An 18586-nucleotide genomic window follows, 5' to 3' on the forward strand; every position below is an offset into this window, starting at 1 on the left:
AGCAAGGGCGGGGCGGGGCGGGGCGGGGCGGGGCCTGTAACCCACGAGTGACCCCAGCGCCCCGATGGGCAGATGCCCAAGGCGACCCCCCCACGCCTTGTCCAGCGGGGATCCAGAGAGAGGCCCACGGCTCAGACCGAGGAGGGCTCTCTCGGGCTCCGAGGCAGGGAGGGGCCTGCCTGGCCCCCGACCCAGGTGGGGCGAGTCGGGGTCCAGTGCCAAGCCCTGCCCTGGACGGCGCGGCGGGCGGCCCCGAGGCGAGGCGTCGGCGAGAGCCAAGGAGCCCTGGAGGCCCCGGCCGGGGGGTGCGGGGTGGGGGAGTGGGGTGTGGCGGGGGCAAGGCTGGCCCCTGAGCAGAGCCGAGCAGGTTCTAGGTCGCGCGCCCTCCGGCCGCCCGGCCCGTGGGCCCTGGTCCGTGCTGCGGGAGCGGGGAGGGGCTCGGGGAGGGCCCAGGGGCGGCCGGGGGGTGGGCTGGGCTCGGCTGGGCTCGGCTGTCGTCGGGGGCGGGCCGGGGAGCGCGGCCGCAGGCGCGGAGCAGGCTCTTGGGCGGCGCGGAGACGGGCTCGTGCGTCTACGGCCATACCACCCTGAACGCGCCCGATCTCGTCTGATCTCGGAAGCTAAGCAGGGTCGGGCCTGGTTAGTACTTGGATGGGAGACCGCCTGGGAATACCGGGTGCTGTAGGCTTTTTTTTTCTGGCAGGAAGGAGCCTGTTTTCCAAAGGGGCTTTGCGTCGGCTTCTGCAAAGCTCTGTGGCCCGGGCCGGGCGGGGCCACGCCCAGGGCCACCCCCACGCCACCCCACCCCACCCCCCGCCAAGCCAAGGGGCGCCCCCGTCCGCCCTGGCTGCGGGCTGGCCCGGCGGAGCCAGCCAGCCAGCCAGCCAGTCGGGCTGGACCCCGCACCGGGGATAGGGGGTGGCCCCAGGGCGGGGATCCCAGGACCTCAGTGGAGGGGCCGCGGGGGAGGCCGTCTTGACTCGCGTGGAGCCTTCGAACCCCACATCCTGGGCTGGTGGCGGAGCTCTGCAGAGTCCGTCAGTCCGGGCGGCTGTGTCCACGCTGCCCAACCAGAGTCTCCTCCTCCTCGTCCTCCTCCTCCTGCCTGGTGGGTCGGTGGGTGTGGGTTTTGGTGTGTGTGGGTGTGGGTGTGGGTGGGTGGGTGGGTGGGTGGGTGGCTGGGTGGGTGGGGACCTCAGCGGTTCACGGAGGAGGCAGTGTCTGAACTAGAGGAGGGAGGAGTTGGATGGACGGCTGGCTGGATGGATGATAGATGAATGATGGATGAGTGGATGGTGGATGGATGGATGGATGGATGGATGGATGGATGGATGGATGATGGAAGAATGGATGGATGGGTGGATGGATGGATGGATAGATGATTTGTGGATGGGTTGATGGATGGAAGGATGGACTGATGATGGAAGAATGGCTGGATGGGTGGATGGATGATGGCTGGCTGGCTGGCTGGCGGCTGGCTGGCAGCACGCTTGTGGCAGTGGGCTGGGAGGGGAGGGACCACAGAGCCGGAAGAGCGGGCCCTCAAGTTCCCAAGAGAGAAGGAGCCTGAGCGGGGCCGCCAAGCACAGCCAGTGTCCCCTGCAACTGGACTCGAGCCTTGGGACGTCGGGCTGGACACGTCCTGAGGGGACGATTAGGAGGAGGAGGAGGAGGAGGAGGAGGAGGAGGAGGAGGAGGAGGAGGAGGAGGAGGAGTTGGAGACAGTTCCCCCGGGGTGAGGGAGGGATGCCGGGCGGGCACCCAAATCCGGCAAGGGCCCCGGGAGAGCACGGGCAGGGCGGCGTGTACCCGGGTTCGTCCGGGAGGATGACCCAGGCCAGCCAGCCTCCTCGCCCTCGCCCACCGTGGCACGTCCCCCGCCGGCCAGTGAGCGGTAGCCACTCGCTGAAGGCAGGGAAAGCGGCAGCAAGGGCGGGGCGGGGCGGGGCGGGGCGGGGCCTGTAACCCACGAGTGACCCCAGCGCCCCGATGGGCAGATGCCCAAGGCGACCCCCCCACGCCTTGTCCAGCGGGGATCCAGAGAGAGGCCCACGGCTCAGACCGAGGAGGGCTCTCTCGGGCTCCGAGGCAGGGAGGGGCCTGCCTGGCCCCCGACCCAGGTGGGGCGAGTCGGGGTCCAGTGCCAAGCCCTGCCCTGGACGGCGCGGCGGGCGGCCCCGAGGCGAGGCGTCGGCGAGAGCCAAGGAGCCCTGGAGGCCCCGGCCGGGGGGTGCGGGGTGGGGGAGTGGGGTGTGGCGGGGGCAAGGCTGGCCCCTGAGCAGAGCCGAGCAGGTTCTAGGTCGCGCGCCCTCCGGCCGCCCGGCCCGTGGGCCCTGGTCCGTGCTGCGGGAGCGGGGAGGGGCTCGGGGAGGGCCCAGGGGCGGCCGGGGGGTGGGCTGGGCTCGGCTGGGCTCGGCTGTCGTCGGGGGCGGGCCGGGGAGCGCGGCCGCAGGCGCGGAGCAGGCTCTTGGGCGGCGCGGAGACGGGCTCGTGCGTCTACGGCCATACCACCCTGAACGCGCCCGATCTCGTCTGATCTCGGAAGCTAAGCAGGGTCGGGCCTGGTTAGTACTTGGATGGGAGACCGCCTGGGAATACCGGGTGCTGTAGGCTTTTTTTTTCTGGCAGGAAGGAGCCTGTTTTCCAAAGGGGCTTTGCGTCGGCTTCTGCAAAGCTCTGTGGCCCGGGCCGGGCGGGGCCACGCCCAGGGCCACCCCCACGCCACCCCACCCCACCCCCCGCCAAGCCAAGGGGCGCCCCCGTCCGCCCTGGCTGCGGGCTGGCCCGGCGGAGCCAGCCAGCCAGCCAGCCAGCCCTCGGGCTGGACCCCGCACCGGGGATAGGGGGTGGCCCCAGGGCGGGGATCCCAGGACCTCAGTGGAGGGGCCGCGGGGGAGGCCGTCTTGACTCGCGTGGAGCCTTCGAACCCCACATCCTGGGCTGGTGGCGGAGCTCTGCAGAGTCCGTCAGTCCGGGCGGCTGTGTCCACGCTGCCCAACCAGAGTCTCCTCCTCCTCGTCCTCCTCCTCCTGCCTGGTGGGTCGGTGGGTGTGGGTTTTGGTGTGTGTGGGTGTGGGTGTGGGTGTGGGTGGGTGGGTGGGTGGGTGGCTGGGTGGGTGGGGACCTCAGCGGTTCACGGAGGAGGCAGTGTCTGAACTAGAGGAGGGAGGAGTTGGATGGACGGCTGGCTGGATGGATGATAGATGAATGATGGATGAGTGGATGGTGGATGGATGGATGGATGGATGGATGGATGGATGGATGGATGAGAAGAATGGATGGATGGGTGGATGGATGGATGGATAGATGATTTGTGGATGGGTTGATGGATGGAAGGATGGACTGATGATGGAAGAATGGCTGGATGGGTGGATGGATGATGGCTGGCTGGCTGGCTGGCGGCTGGCTGGCAGCACGCTTGTGGCAGTGGGCTGGGAGGGGAGGGACCACAGAGCCGGAAGAGCGGGCCCTCAAGTTCCCAAGAGAGAAGGAGCCTGAGCGGGGCCGCCAAGCACAGCCAGTGTCCCCTGCAACTGGACTCGAGCCTTGGGACGTCGGGCTGGACACGTCCTGAGGGGACGATTAGGAGGAGGAGGAGGAGGAGGAGGAGGAGGAGGAGTTGGAGACAGTTCCCCCGGGGTGAGGGAGGGATGCCGGGCGGGCACCCAAATCCGGCAAGGGCCCCGGGAGAGCACGGGCAGGGCGGCGTGTACCCGGGTTCGTCCGGGAGGATGACCCAGGCCAGCCAGCCTCCTCGCCCTCGCCCACCGTGGCACGTCCCCCGCCGGCCAGTGAGCGGTAGCCACTCGCTGAAGGCAGGGAAAGCGGCAGCAAGGGCGGGGCGGGGCGGGGCGGGGCGGGGCCTGTAACCCACGAGTGACCCCAGCGCCCCGATGGGCAGATGCCCAAGGCGACCCCCCCACGCCTTGTCCAGCGGGGATCCAGAGAGAGGCCCACGGCTCAGACCGAGGAGGGCTCTCTCGGGCTCCGAGGCAGGGAGGGGCCTGCCTGGCCCCCGACCCAGGTGGGGCGAGTCGGGGTCCAGTGCCAAGCCCTGCCCTGGACGGCGCGGCGGGCGGCCCCGAGGCGAGGCGTCGGCGAGAGCCAAGGAGCCCTGGAGGCCCCGGCCGGGGGGTGCGGGGTGGGGGAGTGGGGTGTGGCGGGGGCAAGGCTGGCCCCTGAGCAGAGCCGAGCAGGTTCTAGGTCGCGCGCCCTCCGGCCGCCCGGCCCGTGGGCCCTGGTCCGTGCTGCGGGAGCGGGGAGGGGCTCGGGGAGGGCCCAGGGGCGGCCGGGGGGTGGGCTGGGCTCGGCTGGGCTCGGCTGTCGTCGGGGGCGGGCCGGGGAGCGCGGCCGCAGGCGCGGAGCAGGCTCTTGGGCGGCGCGGAGACGGGCTCGTGCGTCTACGGCCATACCACCCTGAACGCGCCCGATCTCGTCTGATCTCGGAAGCTAAGCAGGGTCGGGCCTGGTTAGTACTTGGATGGGAGACCGCCTGGGAATACCGGGTGCTGTAGGCTTTTTTTTTCTGGCAGGAAGGAGCCTGTTTTCCAAAGGGGCTTTGCGTCGGCTTCTGCAAAGCTCTGTGGCCCGGGCCGGGCGGGGCCACGCCCAGGGCCACCCCCACGCCACCCCACCCCACCCCCCGCCAAGCCAAGGGGCGCCCCCGTCCGCCCTGGCTGCGGGCTGGCCCGGCGGAGCCAGCCAGCCAGCCAGCCAGCCCTCGGGCTGGACCCCGCACCGGGGATAGGGGGTGGCCCCAGGGCGGGGATCCCAGGACCTCAGTGGAGGGGCCGCGGGGGAGGCCGTCTTGACTCGCGTGGAGCCTTCGAACCCCACATCCTGGGCTGGTGGCGGAGCTCTGCAGAGTCCGTCAGTCCGGGCGGCTGTGTCCACGCTGCCCAACCAGAGTCTCCTCCTCCTCGTCCTCCTCCTCCTGCCTGGTGGGTCGGTGGGTGTGGGTTTTGGTGTGTGTGGGTGTGGGTGTGGGTGGGTGGGTGGGTGGGTGGGTGGCTGGGTGGGTGGGGACCTCAGCGGTTCACGGAGGAGGCAGTGTCTGAACTAGAGGAGGGAGGAGTTGGATGGACGGCTGGCTGGATGGATGATAGATGAATGATGGATGAGTGGATGGTGGATGGATGGATGGATGGATGGATGGATGGATGGATGATGGAAGAATGGATGGATGGGTGGATGGATGGATGGATAGATGATTTGTGGATGGGTTGATGGATGGAAGGATGGACTGATGATGGAAGAATGGCTGGATGGGTGGATGGATGATGGCTGGCTGGCTGGCTGGCGGCTGGCTGGCAGCACGCTTGTGGCAGTGGGCTGGGAGGGGAGGGACCACAGAGCCGGAAGAGCGGGCCCTCAAGTTCCCAAGAGAGAAGGAGCCTGAGCGGGGCCGCCAAGCACAGCCAGTGTCCCCTGCAACTGGACTCGAGCCTTGGGACGTCGGGCTGGACACGTCCTGAGGGGACGATTAGGAGGAGGAGGAGGAGGAGGAGGAGGAGGAGGAGGAGGAGGAGGAGGAGGAGTTGGAGACAGTTCCCCCGGGGTGAGGGAGGGATGCCGGGCGGGCACCCAAATCCGGCAAGGGCCCCGGGAGAGCACGGGCAGGGCGGCGTGTACCCGGGTTCGTCCGGGAGGATGACCCAGGCCAGCCAGCCTCCTCGCCCTCGCCCACCGTGGCACGTCCCCCGCCGGCCAGTGAGCGGTAGCCACTCGCTGAAGGCAGGGAAAGCGGCAGCAAGGGCGGGGCGGGGCGGGGCGGGGCGGGGCCTGTAACCCACGAGTGACCCCAGCGCCCCGATGGGCAGATGCCCAAGGCGACCCCCCCACGCCTTGTCCAGCGGGGATCCAGAGAGAGGCCCACGGCTCAGACCGAGGAGGGCTCTCTCGGGCTCCGAGGCAGGGAGGGGCCTGCCTGGCCCCCGACCCAGGTGGGGCGAGTCGGGGTCCAGTGCCAAGCCCTGCCCTGGACGGCGCGGCGGGCGGCCCCGAGGCGAGGCGTCGGCGAGAGCCAAGGAGCCCTGGAGGCCCCGGCCGGGGGGGTGCGGGGTGGGGGAGTGGGGTGTGGCGGGGGCAAGGCTGGCCCCTGAGCAGAGCCGAGCAGGTTCTAGGTCGCGCGCCCTCCGGCCGCCCGGCCCGTGGGCCCTGGTCCGTGCTGCGGGAGCGGGGAGGGGCTCGGGGAGGGCCCAGGGGCGGCCGGGGGGTGGGCTGGGCTCGGCTGGGCTCGGCTGTCGTCGGGGGCGGGCCGGGGAGCGCGGCCGCAGGCGCGGAGCAGGCTCTTGGGCGGCGCGGAGACGGGCTCGTGCGTCTACGGCCATACCACCCTGAACGCGCCCGATCTCGTCTGATCTCGGAAGCTAAGCAGGGTCGGGCCTGGTTAGTACTTGGATGGGAGACCGCCTGGGAATACCGGGTGCTGTAGGCTTTTTTTTTCTGGCAGGAAGGAGCCTGTTTTCCAAAGGGGCTTTGCGTCGGCTTCTGCAAAGCTCTGTGGCCCGGGCCGGGCGGGGCCACGCCCAGGGCCACCCCCACGCCACCCCACCCCACCCCCCGCCAAGCCAAGGGGCGCCCCCGTCCGCCCTGGCTGCGGGCTGGCCCGGCGGAGCCAGCCAGCCAGCCCTCGGGCTGGACCCCGCACCGGGGATAGGGGGTGGCCCCAGGGCGGGGATCCCAGGACCTCAGTGGAGGGGCCGCGGGGGAGGCCGTCTTGACTCGCGTGGAGCCTTCGAACCCCACATCCTGGGCTGGTGGCGGAGCTCTGCAGAGTCCGTCAGTCCGGGCGGCTGTGTCCACGCTGCCCAACCAGAGTCTCCTCCTCCTCGTCCTCCTCCTCCTGCCTGGTGGGTCGGTGGGTGTGGGTTTTGGTGTGTGTGGGTGTGGGTGTGGGTGGGTGGGTGGGTGGGTGGGTGGCTGGGTGGGTGGGGACCTCAGCGGTTCACGGAGGAGGCAGTGTCTGAACTAGAGGAGGGAGGAGTTGGATGGACGGCTGGCTGGATGGATGATAGATGAATGATGGATGAGTGGATGGTGGATGGATGGATGGATGGATGGATGGATGGATGGATGATGGAAGAATGGATGGATGGGTGGATGGATGGATGGATAGATGATTTGTGGATGGGTTGATGGATGGAAGGATGGACTGATGATGGAAGAATGGCTGGATGGGTGGATGGATGATGGCTGGCTGGCTGGCTGGCGGCTGGCTGGCAGCACGCTTGTGGCAGTGGGCTGGGAGGGGAGGGACCACAGAGCCGGAAGAGCGGGCCCTCAAGTTCCCAAGAGAGAAGGAGCCTGAGCGGGGCCGCCAAGCACAGCCAGTGTCCCCTGCAACTGGACTCGAGCCTTGGGACGTCGGGCTGGACACGTCCTGAGGGGACGATTAGGAGGAGGAGGAGGAGGAGGAGGAGGAGGAGGAGGAGGAGGAGGAGGAGGAGTTGGAGACAGTTCCCCCGGGGTGAGGGAGGGATGCCGGGCGGGCACCCAAATCCGGCAAGGGCCCCGGGAGAGCACGGGCAGGGCGGCGTGTACCCGGGTTCGTCCGGGAGGATGACCCAGGCCAGCCAGCCTCCTCGCCCTCGCCCACCGTGGCACGTCCCCCGCCGGCCAGTGAGCGGTAGCCACTCGCTGAAGGCAGGGAAAGCGGCAGCAAGGGCGGGGCGGGGCGGGGCGGGGCGGGGCCTGTAACCCACGAGTGACCCCAGCGCCCCGATGGGCAGATGCCCAAGGCGACCCCCCCACGCCTTGTCCAGCGGGGATCCAGAGAGAGGCCCACGGCTCAGACCGAGGAGGGCTCTCTCGGGCTCCGAGGCAGGGAGGGGCCTGCCTGGCCCCCGACCCAGGTGGGGCGAGTCGGGGTCCAGTGCCAAGCCCTGCCCTGGACGGCGCGGCGGGCGGCCCCGAGGCGAGGCGTCGGCGAGAGCCAAGGAGCCCTGGAGGCCCCGGCCGGGGGGTGCGGGGTGGGGGAGTGGGGTGTGGCGGGGGCAAGGCTGGCCCCTGAGCAGAGCCGAGCAGGTTCTAGGTCGCGCGCCCTCCGGCCGCCCGGCCCGTGGGCCCTGGTCCGTGCTGCGGGAGCGGGGAGGGGCTCGGGGAGGGCCCAGGGGCGGCCGGGGGGTGGGCTGGGCTCGGCTGGGCTCGGCTGTCGTCGGGGGCGGGCCGGGGAGCGCGGCCGCAGGCGCGGAGCAGGCTCTTGGGCGGCGCGGAGACGGGCTCGTGCGTCTACGGCCATACCACCCTGAACGCGCCCGATCTCGTCTGATCTCGGAAGCTAAGCAGGGTCGGGCCTGGTTAGTACTTGGATGGGAGACCGCCTGGGAATACCGGGTGCTGTAGGCTTTTTTTTTCTGGCAGGAAGGAGCCTGTTTTCCAAAGGGGCTTTGCGTCGGCTTCTGCAAAGCTCTGTGGCCCGGGCCGGGCGGGGCCACGCCCAGGGCCACCCCCACGCCACCCCACCCCACCCCCCGCCAAGCCAAGGGGCGCCCCCGTCCGCCCTGGCTGCGGGCTGGCCCGGCGGAGCCAGCCAGCCAGCCAGCCAGCCCTCGGGCTGGACCCCGCACCGGGGATAGGGGGTGGCCCCAGGGCGGGGATCCCAGGACCTCAGTGGAGGGGCCGCGGGGGAGGCCGTCTTGACTCGCGTGGAGCCTTCGAACCCCACATCCTGGGCTGGTGGCGGAGCTCTGCAGAGTCCGTCAGTCCGGGCGGCTGTGTCCACGCTGCCCAACCAGAGTCTCCTCCTCCTCGTCCTCCTCCTCCTGCCTGGTGGGTCGGTGGGTGTGGGTTTTGGTGTGTGTGGGTGTGGGTGTGGGTGTGGGTGGGTGGGTGGGTGGGTGGCTGGGTGGGTGGGGACCTCAGCGGTTCACGGAGGAGGCAGTGTCTGAACTAGAGGAGGGAGGAGTTGGATGGACGGCTGGCTGGATGGATGATAGATGAATGATGGATGAGTGGATGGTGGATGGATGGATGGATGGATGGATGGATGGATGGATGATGGAAGAATGGATGGATGGGTGGATGGATGGATGGATAGATGATTTGTGGATGGGTTGATGGATGGAAGGATGGACTGATGATGGAAGAATGGCTGGATGGGTGGATGGATGATGGCTGGCTGGCTGGCTGGCGGCTGGCTGGCAGCACGCTTGTGGCAGTGGGCTGGGAGGGGAGGGACCACAGAGCCGGAAGAGCGGGCCCTCAAGTTCCCAAGAGAGAAGGAGCCTGAGCGGGGCCGCCAAGCACAGCCAGTGTCCCCTGCAACTGGACTCGAGCCTTGGGACGTCGGGCTGGACACGTCCTGAGGGGACGATTAGGAGGAGGAGGAGGAGGAGGAGGAGGAGGAGGAGTTGGAGACAGTTCCCCCGGGGTGAGGGAGGGATGCCGGGCGGGCACCCAAATCCGGCAAGGGCCCCGGGAGAGCACGGGCAGGGCGGCGTGTACCCGGGTTCGTCCGGGAGGATGACCCAGGCCAGCCAGCCTCCTCGCCCTCGCCCACCGTGGCACGTCCCCCGCCGGCCAGTGAGCGGTAGCCACTCGCTGAAGGCAGGGAAAGCGGCAGCAAGGGCGGGGCGGGGCGGGGCGGGGCGGGGCCTGTAACCCACGAGTGACCCCAGCGCCCCGATGGGCAGATGCCCAAGGCGACCCCCCCACGCCTTGTCCAGCGGGGATCCAGAGAGAGGCCCACGGCTCAGACCGAGGAGGGCTCTCTCGGGCTCCGAGGCAGGGAGGGGCCTGCCTGGCCCCCGACCCAGGTGGGGCGAGTCGGGGTCCAGTGCCAAGCCCTGCCCTGGACGGCGCGGCGGGCGGCCCCGAGGCGAGGCGTCGGCGAGAGCCAAGGAGCCCTGGAGGCCCCGGCCGGGGGGTGCGGGGTGGGGGAGTGGGGTGTGGCGGGGGCAAGGCTGGCCCCTGAGCAGAGCCGAGCAGGTTCTAGGTCGCGCGCCCTCCGGCCGCCCGGCCCGTGGGCCCTGGTCCGTGCTGCGGGAGCGGGGAGGGGCTCGGGGAGGGCCCAGGGGCGGCCGGGGGGTGGGCTGGGCTCGGCTGGGCTCGGCTGTCGTCGGGGGCGGGCCGGGGAGCGCGGCCGCAGGCGCGGAGCAGGCTCTTGGGCGGCGCGGAGACGGGCTCGTGCGTCTACGGCCATACCACCCTGAACGCGCCCGATCTCGTCTGATCTCGGAAGCTAAGCAGGGTCGGGCCTGGTTAGTACTTGGATGGGAGACCGCCTGGGAATACCGGGTGCTGTAGGCTTTTTTTTTCTGGCAGGAAGGAGCCTGTTTTCCAAAGGGGCTTTGCGTCGGCTTCTGCAAAGCTCTGTGGCCCGGGCCGGGCGGGGCCACGCCCAGGGCCACCCCCACGCCACCCCACCCCACCCCCCGCCAAGCCAAGGGGCGCCCCCGTCCGCCCTGGCTGCGGGCTGGCCCGGCGGAGCCAGCCAGCCAGCCAGCCAGCCCTCGGGCTGGACCCCGCACCGGGGATAGGGGGTGGCCCCAGGGCGGGGATCCCAGGACCTCAGTGGAGGGGCCGCGGGGGAGGCCGTCTTGACTCGCGTGGAGCCTTCGAACCCCACATCCTGGGCTGGTGGCGGAGCTCTGCAGAGTCCGTCAGTCCGGGCGGCTGTGTCCACGCTGCCCAACCAGAGTCTCCTCCTCCTCGTCCTCCTCCTCCTGCCTGGTGGGTCGGTGGGTGTGGGTTTTGGTGTGTGTGGGTGTGGGTGTGGGTGTGGGTGGGTGGGTGGGTGGGTGGCTGGGTGGGTGGGGACCTCAGCGGTTCACGGAGGAGGCAGTGTCTGAACTAGAGGAGGGAGGAGTTGGATGGACGGCTGGCTGGATGGATGATAGATGAATGATGGATGAGTGGATGGTGGATGGATGGATGGATGGATGGATGGATGGATGATGGAAGAATGGATGGATGGGTGGATGGATGGATGGATAGATGATTTGTGGATGGGTTGATGGATGGAAGGATGGACTGATGATGGAAGAATGGCTGGATGGGTGGATGGATGATGGCTGGCTGGCTGGCTGGCGGCTGGCTGGCAGCACGCTTGTGGCAGTGGGCTGGGAGGGGAGGGACCACAGAGCCGGAAGAGCGGGCCCTCAAGTTCCCAAGAGAGAAGGAGCCTGAGCGGGGCCGCCAAGCACAGCCAGTGTCCCCTGCAACTGGACTCGAGCCTTGGGACGTCGGGCTGGACACGTCCTGAGGGGACGATTAGGAGGAGGAGGAGGAGGAGGAGGAGGAGGAGGAGGAGGAGGAGGAGGAGTTGGAGACAGTTCCCCCGGGGTGAGGGAGGGATGCCGGGCGGGCACCCAAATCCGGCAAGGGCCCCGGGAGAGCACGGGCAGGGCGGCGTGTACCCGGGTTCGTCCGGGAGGATGACCCAGGCCAGCCAGCCTCCTCGCCCTCGCCCACCGTGGCACGTCCCCCGCCGGCCAGTGAGCGGTAGCCACTCGCTGAAGGCAGGGAAAGCGGCAGCAAGGGCGGGGCGGGGCGGGGCGGGGCGGGGCCTGTAACCCACGAGTGACCCCAGCGCCCCGATGGGCAGATGCCCAAGGCGACCCCCCCCACGCCTTGTCCAGCGGGGATCCAGAGAGAGGCCCACGGCTCAGACCGAGGAGGGCTCTCTCGGGCTCCGAGGCAGGGAGGGGCCTGCCTGGCCCCCGACCCAGGTGGGGCGAGTCGGGGTCCAGTGCCAAGCCCTGCCCTGGACGGCGCGGCGGGCGGCCCCGAGGCGAGGCGTCGGCGAGAGCCAAGGAGCCCTGGAGGCCCCGGCCGGGGGGTGCGGGGTGGGGGAGTGGGGTGTGGCGGGGGCAAGGCTGGCCCCTGAGCAGAGCCGAGCAGGTTCTAGGTCGCGCGCCCTCCGGCCGCCCGGCCCGTGGGCCCTGGTCCGTGCTGCGGGAGCGGGGAGGGGCTCGGGGAGGGCCCAGGGGCGGCCGGGGGGTGGGCTGGGCTCGGCTGGGCTCGGCTGTCGTCGGGGGCGGGCCGGGGAGCGCGGCCGCAGGCGCGGAGCAGGCTCTTGGGCGGCGCGGAGACGGGCTCGTGCGTCTACGGCCATACCACCCTGAACGCGCCCGATCTCGTCTGATCTCGGAAGCTAAGCAGGGTCGGGCCTGGTTAGTACTTGGATGGGAGGCCGCCTGGGAATACCGGGTGCTGTAGGCTTTTTTTTTCTGGCAGGAAGGAGCCTGTTTTCCAAAGGGGCTTTGCGTCGGCTTCTGCAAAGCTCTGTGGCCCGGGCCGGGCGGGGGCCACGCCCAGGGCCACCCCCACGCCACCCCACCCCACCCCCCGCCAAGCCAAGGGGCGCCCCCGTCCGCCCTGGCTGCGGGCTGGCCCGGCGGAGCCAGCCAGCCAGCCAGCCAGCCCTCGGGCTGGACCCCGCACCGGGGATAGGGGGTGGCCCCAGGGCGGGGATCCCAGGACCTCAGTGGAGGGGCCGCGGGGGAGGCCGTCTTGACTCGCGTGGAGCCTTCGAACCCCACATCCTGGGCTGGTGGCGGAGCTCTGCAGAGTCCGTCAGTCCGGGCGGCTGTGTCCACGCTGCCCAACCAGAGTCTCCTCCTCCTCGTCCTCCTCCTCCTGCCTGGTGGGTCGGTGGGTGTGGGTTTTGGTGTGTGTGGGTGTGGGTGTGGGTGGGTGGGTGGGTGGGTGGGTGGGTGGCTGGGTGGGTGGGGACCTCAGCGGTTCACGGAGGAGGCAGTGTCTGAACTAGAGGAGGGAGGAGTTGGATGGACGGCTGGCTGGATGGATGATAGATGAATGATGGATGAGTGGATGGTGGATGGATGGATGGATGGATGGATGGATGGATGATGGAAGAATGGATGGATGGGTGGATGGATGGATGGATGGATGGATAGATGATTTGTGGATGGGTTGATGGATGGAAGGATGGACTGATGATGGAAGAATGGCTGGATGGGTGGATGGATGATGGCTGGCTGGCTGGCTGGCGGCTGGCTGGCAGCACGCTTGTGGCAGTGGGCTGGGAGGGGAGGGACCACAGAGCCGGAAGAGCGGGCCCTCAAGTTCCCAAGAGAGAAGGAGCCTGAGCGGGGCCGCCAAGCACAGCCAGTGTCCCCTGCAACTGGACTCGAGCCTTGGGACGTCGGGCTGGACACGTCCTGAGGGGACGATTAGGAGGAGGAGGAGGAGGAGGAGGAGGAGGAGGAGGAGGAGTTGGAGACAGTTCCCCCGGGGTGAGGGAGGGATGCCGGGCGGGCACCCAAATCCGGCAAGGGCCCCGGGAGAGCACGGGCAGGGCGGCGTGTACCCGGGTTCGTCCGGGAGGATGACCCAGGCCAGCCAGCCTCCTCGCCCTCGCCCACCGTGGCACGTCCCCCGCCGGCCAGTGAGCGGTAGCCACTCGCTGAAGGCAGGGAAAGCGGCAGCAAGGGCGGGGCGGGGCGGGGCGGGGCGGGGCCTGTAACCCACGAGTGACCCCAGCGCCCCGATGGGCAGATGCCCAAGGCGACCCCCCCACGCCTTGTCCAGCGGGGATCCAGAGAGAGGCCCACGGCTCAGACCGAGGAGGGCTCTCTCGGGCTCCGAGGCAGGGAGGGGCCTGCCTGGCCCCCGACCCAGGTGGGGCGAGTCGGGGTCCAGTGCCAAGCCCTGCCCTGGACGGCGCGGCGGGCGGCCCCGAGGCGAGGCGTCGGCGAGAGCCAAGGAGCCCTGGAGGCCCCGGCCGGGGGGTGCGGGGTGGGGGAGTGGGGTGTGGCGGGGGCAAGGCTGGCCCCTGAGCAGAGCCGAGCAGGTTCTAGGTCGCGCGCCCTCCGGCCGCCCGGCCCGTGGGCCCTGGTCCGTGCTGCGGGAGCGGGGAGGGGCTCGGGGAGGGCCCAGGGGCGGCCGGGGGGTGGGCTGGGCTCGGCTGGGCTCGGCTGTCGTCGGGGGCGGGCCGGGGAGCGCGGCCGCAGGCGCGGAGCAGGCTCTTGGGCGGCGCGGAGACGGGCTCGTGCGTCTACGGCCATACCACCCTGAACGCGCCCGATCTCGTCTGATCTCGGAAGCTAAGCAGGGTCGGGCCTGGTTAGTACTTGGATGGGAGACCGCCTGGGAATACCGGGTGCTGTAGGCTTTTTTTTTCTGGCAGGAAGGAGCCTGTTTTCCAAAGGGGCTTTGCGTCGGCTTCTGCAAAGCTCTGTGGCCCGGGCCGGGCGGGGCCACGCCCAGGGCCACCCCCACGCCACCCCACCCCACCCCCCGCCAAGCCAAGGGGCGCCCCCGTCCGCCCTGGCTGCGGGCTGGCCCGGCGGAGCCAGCCAGCCAGCCAGCCAGCCCTCGGGCTGGACCCCGCACCGGGGATAGGGGGTGGCCCCAGGGCGGGGATCCCAGGACCTCAGTGGAGGGGCCGCGGGGGAGGCCGTCTTGACTCGCGTGGAGCCTTCGAACCCCACATCCTGGGCTGGTGGCGGAGCTCTGCAGAGTCCGTCAGTCCGGGCGGCTGTGTCCACGCTGCCCAACCAGAGTCTCCTCCTCCTCGTCCTCCTCCTCCTGCCTGGTGGGTCGGTGGGTGTGGGTTTTGGTGTGTGTGGGTGTGGGTGTGGGTGGGTGGGTGGGTGGGTGGCTGGGTGGGTGGGGACCTCAGCGGTTCACGGAGGAGGCAGTGTCTGAACTAGAGGAGGGAGGAGTTGGATGGACGGCTGGCTGGATGGATGATAGATGAATGATGGATGAGTGGATGGTGGATGGATGGATGGATGGATGGATGGATGGATGGATGATGGAAGAATGGATGGATGGGTGGATGGATGGATGGATGGATGGATAGATGATTTGTGGATGGGTTGATGGATGGAAGGATGGACTGATGATGGAAGAATGGCTGGATGGGTGGATGGATGATGGCTGGCTGGCTGGCTGGCGGCTGGCTGGCAGCACGCTTGTGGCAGTGGGCTGGGAGGGGAGGGACCACAGAGCCGGAAGAGCGGGCCCTCAAGTTCCCAAGAGAGAAGGAGCCTGAGCGGGGCCGCCAAGCACAGCCAGTGTCCCCTGCAACTGGACTCGAGCCTTGGGACGTCGGGCTGGACACGTCCTGAGGGGACGATTAGGAGGAGGAGGAGGAGGAGGAGGAGGAGGAGGAGGAGGAGGAGGAGGAGGAGGAGGAGGAGTTGGAGACAGTTCCCCCGGGGTGAGGGAGGGATGCCGGGCGGGCACCCAAATCCGGCAAGGGCCCCGGGAGAGCACGGGCAGGGCGGCGTGTACCCGGGTTCGTCCGGGAGGATGACCCAGGCCAGCCAGCCTCCTCGCCCTCGCCCACCGTGGCACGTCCCCCGCCGGCCAGTGAGCGGTAGCCACTCGCTGAAGGCAGGGAAAGCGGCAGCAAGGGCGGGGCGGGGCGGGGCGGGGCGGGGCCTGTAACCCACGAGTGACCCCAGCGCCCCGATGGGCAGATGCCCAAGGCGACCCCCCCACGCCTTGTCCAGCGGGGATCCAGAGAGAGGCCCACGGCTCAGACCGAGGAGGGCTCTCTCGGGCTCCGAGGCAGGGAGGGGCCTGCCTGGCCCCCGACCCAGGTGGGGCGAGTCGGGGTCCAGTGCCAAGCCCTGCCCTGGACGGCGCGGCGGGCGGCCCCGAGGCGAGGCGTCGGCGAGAGCCAAGGAGCCCTGGAGGCCCCGGCCGGGGGGTGCGGGGTGGGGGAGTGGGGGTGTGGCGGGGGCAAGGCTGGCCCCTGAGCAGAGCCGAGCAGGTTCTAGGTCGCGCGCCCTCCGGCCGCCCGGCCCGTGGGCCCTGGTCCGTGCTGCGGGAGCGGGGAGGGGCTCGGGGAGGGCCCAGGGGCGGCCGGGGGGTGGGCTGGGCTCGGCTGGGCTCGGCTGTCGTCGGGGGCGGGCCGGGGAGCGCGGCCGCAGGCGCGGAGCAGGCTCTTGGGCGGCGCGGAGACGGGCTCGTGCGTCTACGGCCATACCACCCTGAACGCGCCCGATCTCGTCTGATCTCGGAAGCTAAGCAGGGTCGGGCCTGGTTAGTACTTGGATGGGAGACCGCCTGGGAATACCGGGTGCTGTAGGCTTTTTTTTTCTGGCAGGAAGGAGCCTGTTTTCCAAAGGGGCTTTGCGTCGGCTTCTGCAAAGCTCTGTGGCCCGGGCCGGGCGGGGCCACGCCCAGGGCCACCCCCACGCCACCCCACCCCACCCCCCGCCAAGCCAAGGGGCGCCCCCGTCCGCCCTGGCTGCGGGCTGGCCCGGCGGAGCCAGCCAGCCAGCCAGCCAGCCCTCGGGCTGGACCCCGCACCGGGGATAGGGGGTGGCCCCAGGGCGGGGATCCCAGGACCTCAGTGGAGGGGCCGCGGGGGAGGCCGTCTTGACTCGCGTGGAGCCTTCGAACCCCACATCCTGGGCTGGTGGCGGAGCTCTGCAGAGTCCGTCAGTCCGGGCGGCTGTGTCCACGCTGCCCAACCAGAGTCTCCTCCTCCTCGTCCTCCTCCTCCTGCCTGGTGGGTCGGTGGGTGTGGGTTTTGGTGTGTGTGGGTGTGGGTGTGGGTGTGGGTGGGTGGGTGGGTGGGTGGCTGGGTGGGTGGGGACCTCAGCGGTTCACGGAGGAGGCAGTGTCTGAACTAGAGGAGGGAGGAGTTGGATGGACGGCTGGCTGGATGGATGATAGATGAATGATGGATGAGTGGATGGTGGATGGATGGATGGATGGATGGATGGATGGATGATGGAAGAATGGATGGATGGGTGGATGGATGGATGGATAGATGATTTGTGGATGGGTTGATGGATGGAAGGATGGACTGATGATGGAAGAATGGCTGGATGGGTGGATGGATGATGGCTGGCTGGCTGGCTGGCGGCTGGCTGGCAGCACGCTTGTGGCAGTGGGCTGGGAGGGGAGGGACCACAGAGCCGGAAGAGCGGGCCCTCAAGTTCCCAAGAGAGAAGGAGCCTGAGCGGGGCCGCCAAGCACAGCCAGTGTCCCCTGCAACTGGACTCGAGCCTTGGGACGTCGGGCTGGACACGTCCTGAGGGGACGATTAGGAGGAGGAGGAGGAGGAGGAGGAGGAGGAGGAGTTGGAGACAGTTCCCCCGGGGTGAGGGAGGGATGCCGGGCGGGCACCCAAATCCGGCAAGGGCCCCGGGAGAGCACGGGCAGGGCGGCGTGTACCCGGGTTCGTCCGGGAGGATGACCCAGGCCAGCCAGCCTCCTCGCCCTCGCCCACCGTGGCACGTCCCCCGCCGGCCAGTGAGCGGTAGCCACTCGCTGAAGGCAGGGAAAGCGGCAGCAAGGGCGGGGCGGGGCGGGGCGGGGCGGGGCCTGTAACCCACGAGTGACCCCAGCGCCCCGATGGGCAGATGCCCAAGGCGACCCCCCCACGCCTTGTCCAGCGGGGATCCAGAGAGAGGCCCACGGCTCAGACCGAGGAGGGCTCTCTCGGGCTCCGAGGCAGGGAGGGGCCTGCCTGGCCCCCGACCCAGGTGGGGCGAGTCGGGGTCCAGTGCCAAGCCCTGCCCTGGACGGCGCGGCGGGCGGCCCCGAGGCGAGGCGTCGGCGAGAGCCAAGGAGCCCTGGAGGCCCCGGCCGGGGGGTGCGGGGTGGGGGGAGTGGGGTGTGGCGGGGGCAAGGCTGGCCCCTGAGCAGAGCCGAGCAGGTTCTAGGTCGCGCGCCCTCCGGCCGCCCGGCCCGTGGGCCCTGGTCCGTGCTGCGGGAGCGGGGAGGGGCTCGGGGAGGGCCCAGGGGCGGCCGGGGGGTGGGCTGGGCTCGGCTGGGCTCGGCTGTCGTCGGGGGCGGGCCGGGGAGCGCGGCCGCAGGCGCGGAGCAGGCTCTTGGGCGGCGCGGAGACGGGCTCGTGCGTCTACGGCCATACCACCCTGAACGCGCCCGATCTCGTCTGATCTCGGAAGCTAAGCAGGGTCGGGCCTGGTTAGTACTTGGATGGGAGACCGCCTGGGAATACCGGGTGCTGTAGGCTTTTTTTTTCTGGCAGGAAGGAGCCTGTTTTCCAAAGGGGCTTTGCGTCGGCTTCTGCAAAGCTCTGTGGCCCGGGCCGGGCGGGGCCACGCCCAGGGCCACCCCCACGCCACCCCACCCCACCCCCCGCCAAGCCAAGGGGCGCCCCCGTCCGCCCTGGCTGCGGGCTGGCCCGGCGGAGCCAGCCAGCCAGCCAGCCAGCCCTCGGGCTGGACCCCGCACCGGGGATAGGGGGTGGCCCCAGGGCGGGGATCCCAGGACCTCAGTGGAGGGGCCGCGGGGGAGGCCGTCTTGACTCGCGTGGAGCCTTCGAACCCCACATCCTGGGCTGGTGGCGGAGCTCTGCAGAGTCCGTCAGTCCGGGCGGCTGTGTCCACGCTGCCCAACCAGAGTCTCCTCCTCCTCGTCCTCCTCCTCCTGCCTGGTGGGTCGGTGGGTGTGGGTTTTGGTGTGTGTGGGTGTGGGTGTGGGTGTGGGTGGGTGGGTGGGTGGGTGGCTGGGTGGGTGGGGACCTCAGCGGTTCACGGAGGAGGCAGTGTCTGAACTAGAGGAGGGAGGAGTTGGATGGACGGCTGGCTGGATGGATGATAGATGAATGATGGATGAGTGGATGGTGGATGGATGGATGGATGGATGGATGGATGGATGATGGAAGAATGGATGGATGGGTGGATGGATG

General features: G+C 70.0%; 10 non-coding genes across 10 annotated transcripts; all 10 read left to right on the plus strand.

Annotated features, from left to right (window-relative positions):
* Positions 1–569: 569 nt before the first annotated feature.
* On the plus strand, positions 570–688 carry LOC132646137 (5S ribosomal RNA). The gene has a single exon (XR_009584267.1). It is a non-coding gene; the product is annotated as a 5S ribosomal RNA (ribosomal RNA).
* A 1806-nt stretch (positions 689–2494) lies between these two features.
* Positions 2495–2613, plus strand: LOC132646149 (5S ribosomal RNA). The gene has a single exon (XR_009584272.1). It is a non-coding gene; the product is annotated as a 5S ribosomal RNA (ribosomal RNA).
* A 1785-nt stretch (positions 2614–4398) lies between these two features.
* Positions 4399–4517, plus strand: LOC132646160 (5S ribosomal RNA). The gene has a single exon (XR_009584285.1). It is a non-coding gene; the product is annotated as a 5S ribosomal RNA (ribosomal RNA).
* Positions 4518–6317: 1800 nt separating this feature from the next.
* LOC132646171 (5S ribosomal RNA) lies at positions 6318–6436 on the plus strand. Its single transcript, XR_009584296.1, has one exon. It is a non-coding gene; the product is annotated as a 5S ribosomal RNA (ribosomal RNA).
* Positions 6437–8227: 1791 nt separating this feature from the next.
* LOC132646182 (5S ribosomal RNA) lies at positions 8228–8346 on the plus strand. The gene has a single exon (XR_009584306.1). It is a non-coding gene; the product is annotated as a 5S ribosomal RNA (ribosomal RNA).
* Positions 8347–10129: 1783 nt separating this feature from the next.
* Positions 10130–10248, plus strand: LOC132646194 (5S ribosomal RNA). Its single transcript, XR_009584315.1, has one exon. It is a non-coding gene; the product is annotated as a 5S ribosomal RNA (ribosomal RNA).
* Positions 10249–12043: 1795 nt separating this feature from the next.
* LOC132646249 (5S ribosomal RNA) lies at positions 12044–12162 on the plus strand. The gene has a single exon (XR_009584366.1). It is a non-coding gene; the product is annotated as a 5S ribosomal RNA (ribosomal RNA).
* A 1796-nt stretch (positions 12163–13958) lies between these two features.
* On the plus strand, positions 13959–14077 carry LOC132646204 (5S ribosomal RNA). The gene has a single exon (XR_009584322.1). It is a non-coding gene; the product is annotated as a 5S ribosomal RNA (ribosomal RNA).
* Positions 14078–15890: 1813 nt separating this feature from the next.
* Positions 15891–16009, plus strand: LOC132646214 (5S ribosomal RNA). Its single transcript, XR_009584331.1, has one exon. It is a non-coding gene; the product is annotated as a 5S ribosomal RNA (ribosomal RNA).
* Positions 16010–17789: 1780 nt separating this feature from the next.
* LOC132646215 (5S ribosomal RNA) lies at positions 17790–17908 on the plus strand. Its single transcript, XR_009584332.1, has one exon. It is a non-coding gene; the product is annotated as a 5S ribosomal RNA (ribosomal RNA).
* Positions 17909–18586: the final 678 nt, after the last annotated feature.

Source organism: Meriones unguiculatus, chromosome 10 (genome assembly GCF_030254825.1).
Source record: "Meriones unguiculatus strain TT.TT164.6M chromosome 10, Bangor_MerUng_6.1, whole genome shotgun sequence".
Lineage (NCBI taxonomy): Eukaryota > Metazoa > Chordata > Mammalia > Rodentia > Muridae > Meriones > Meriones unguiculatus.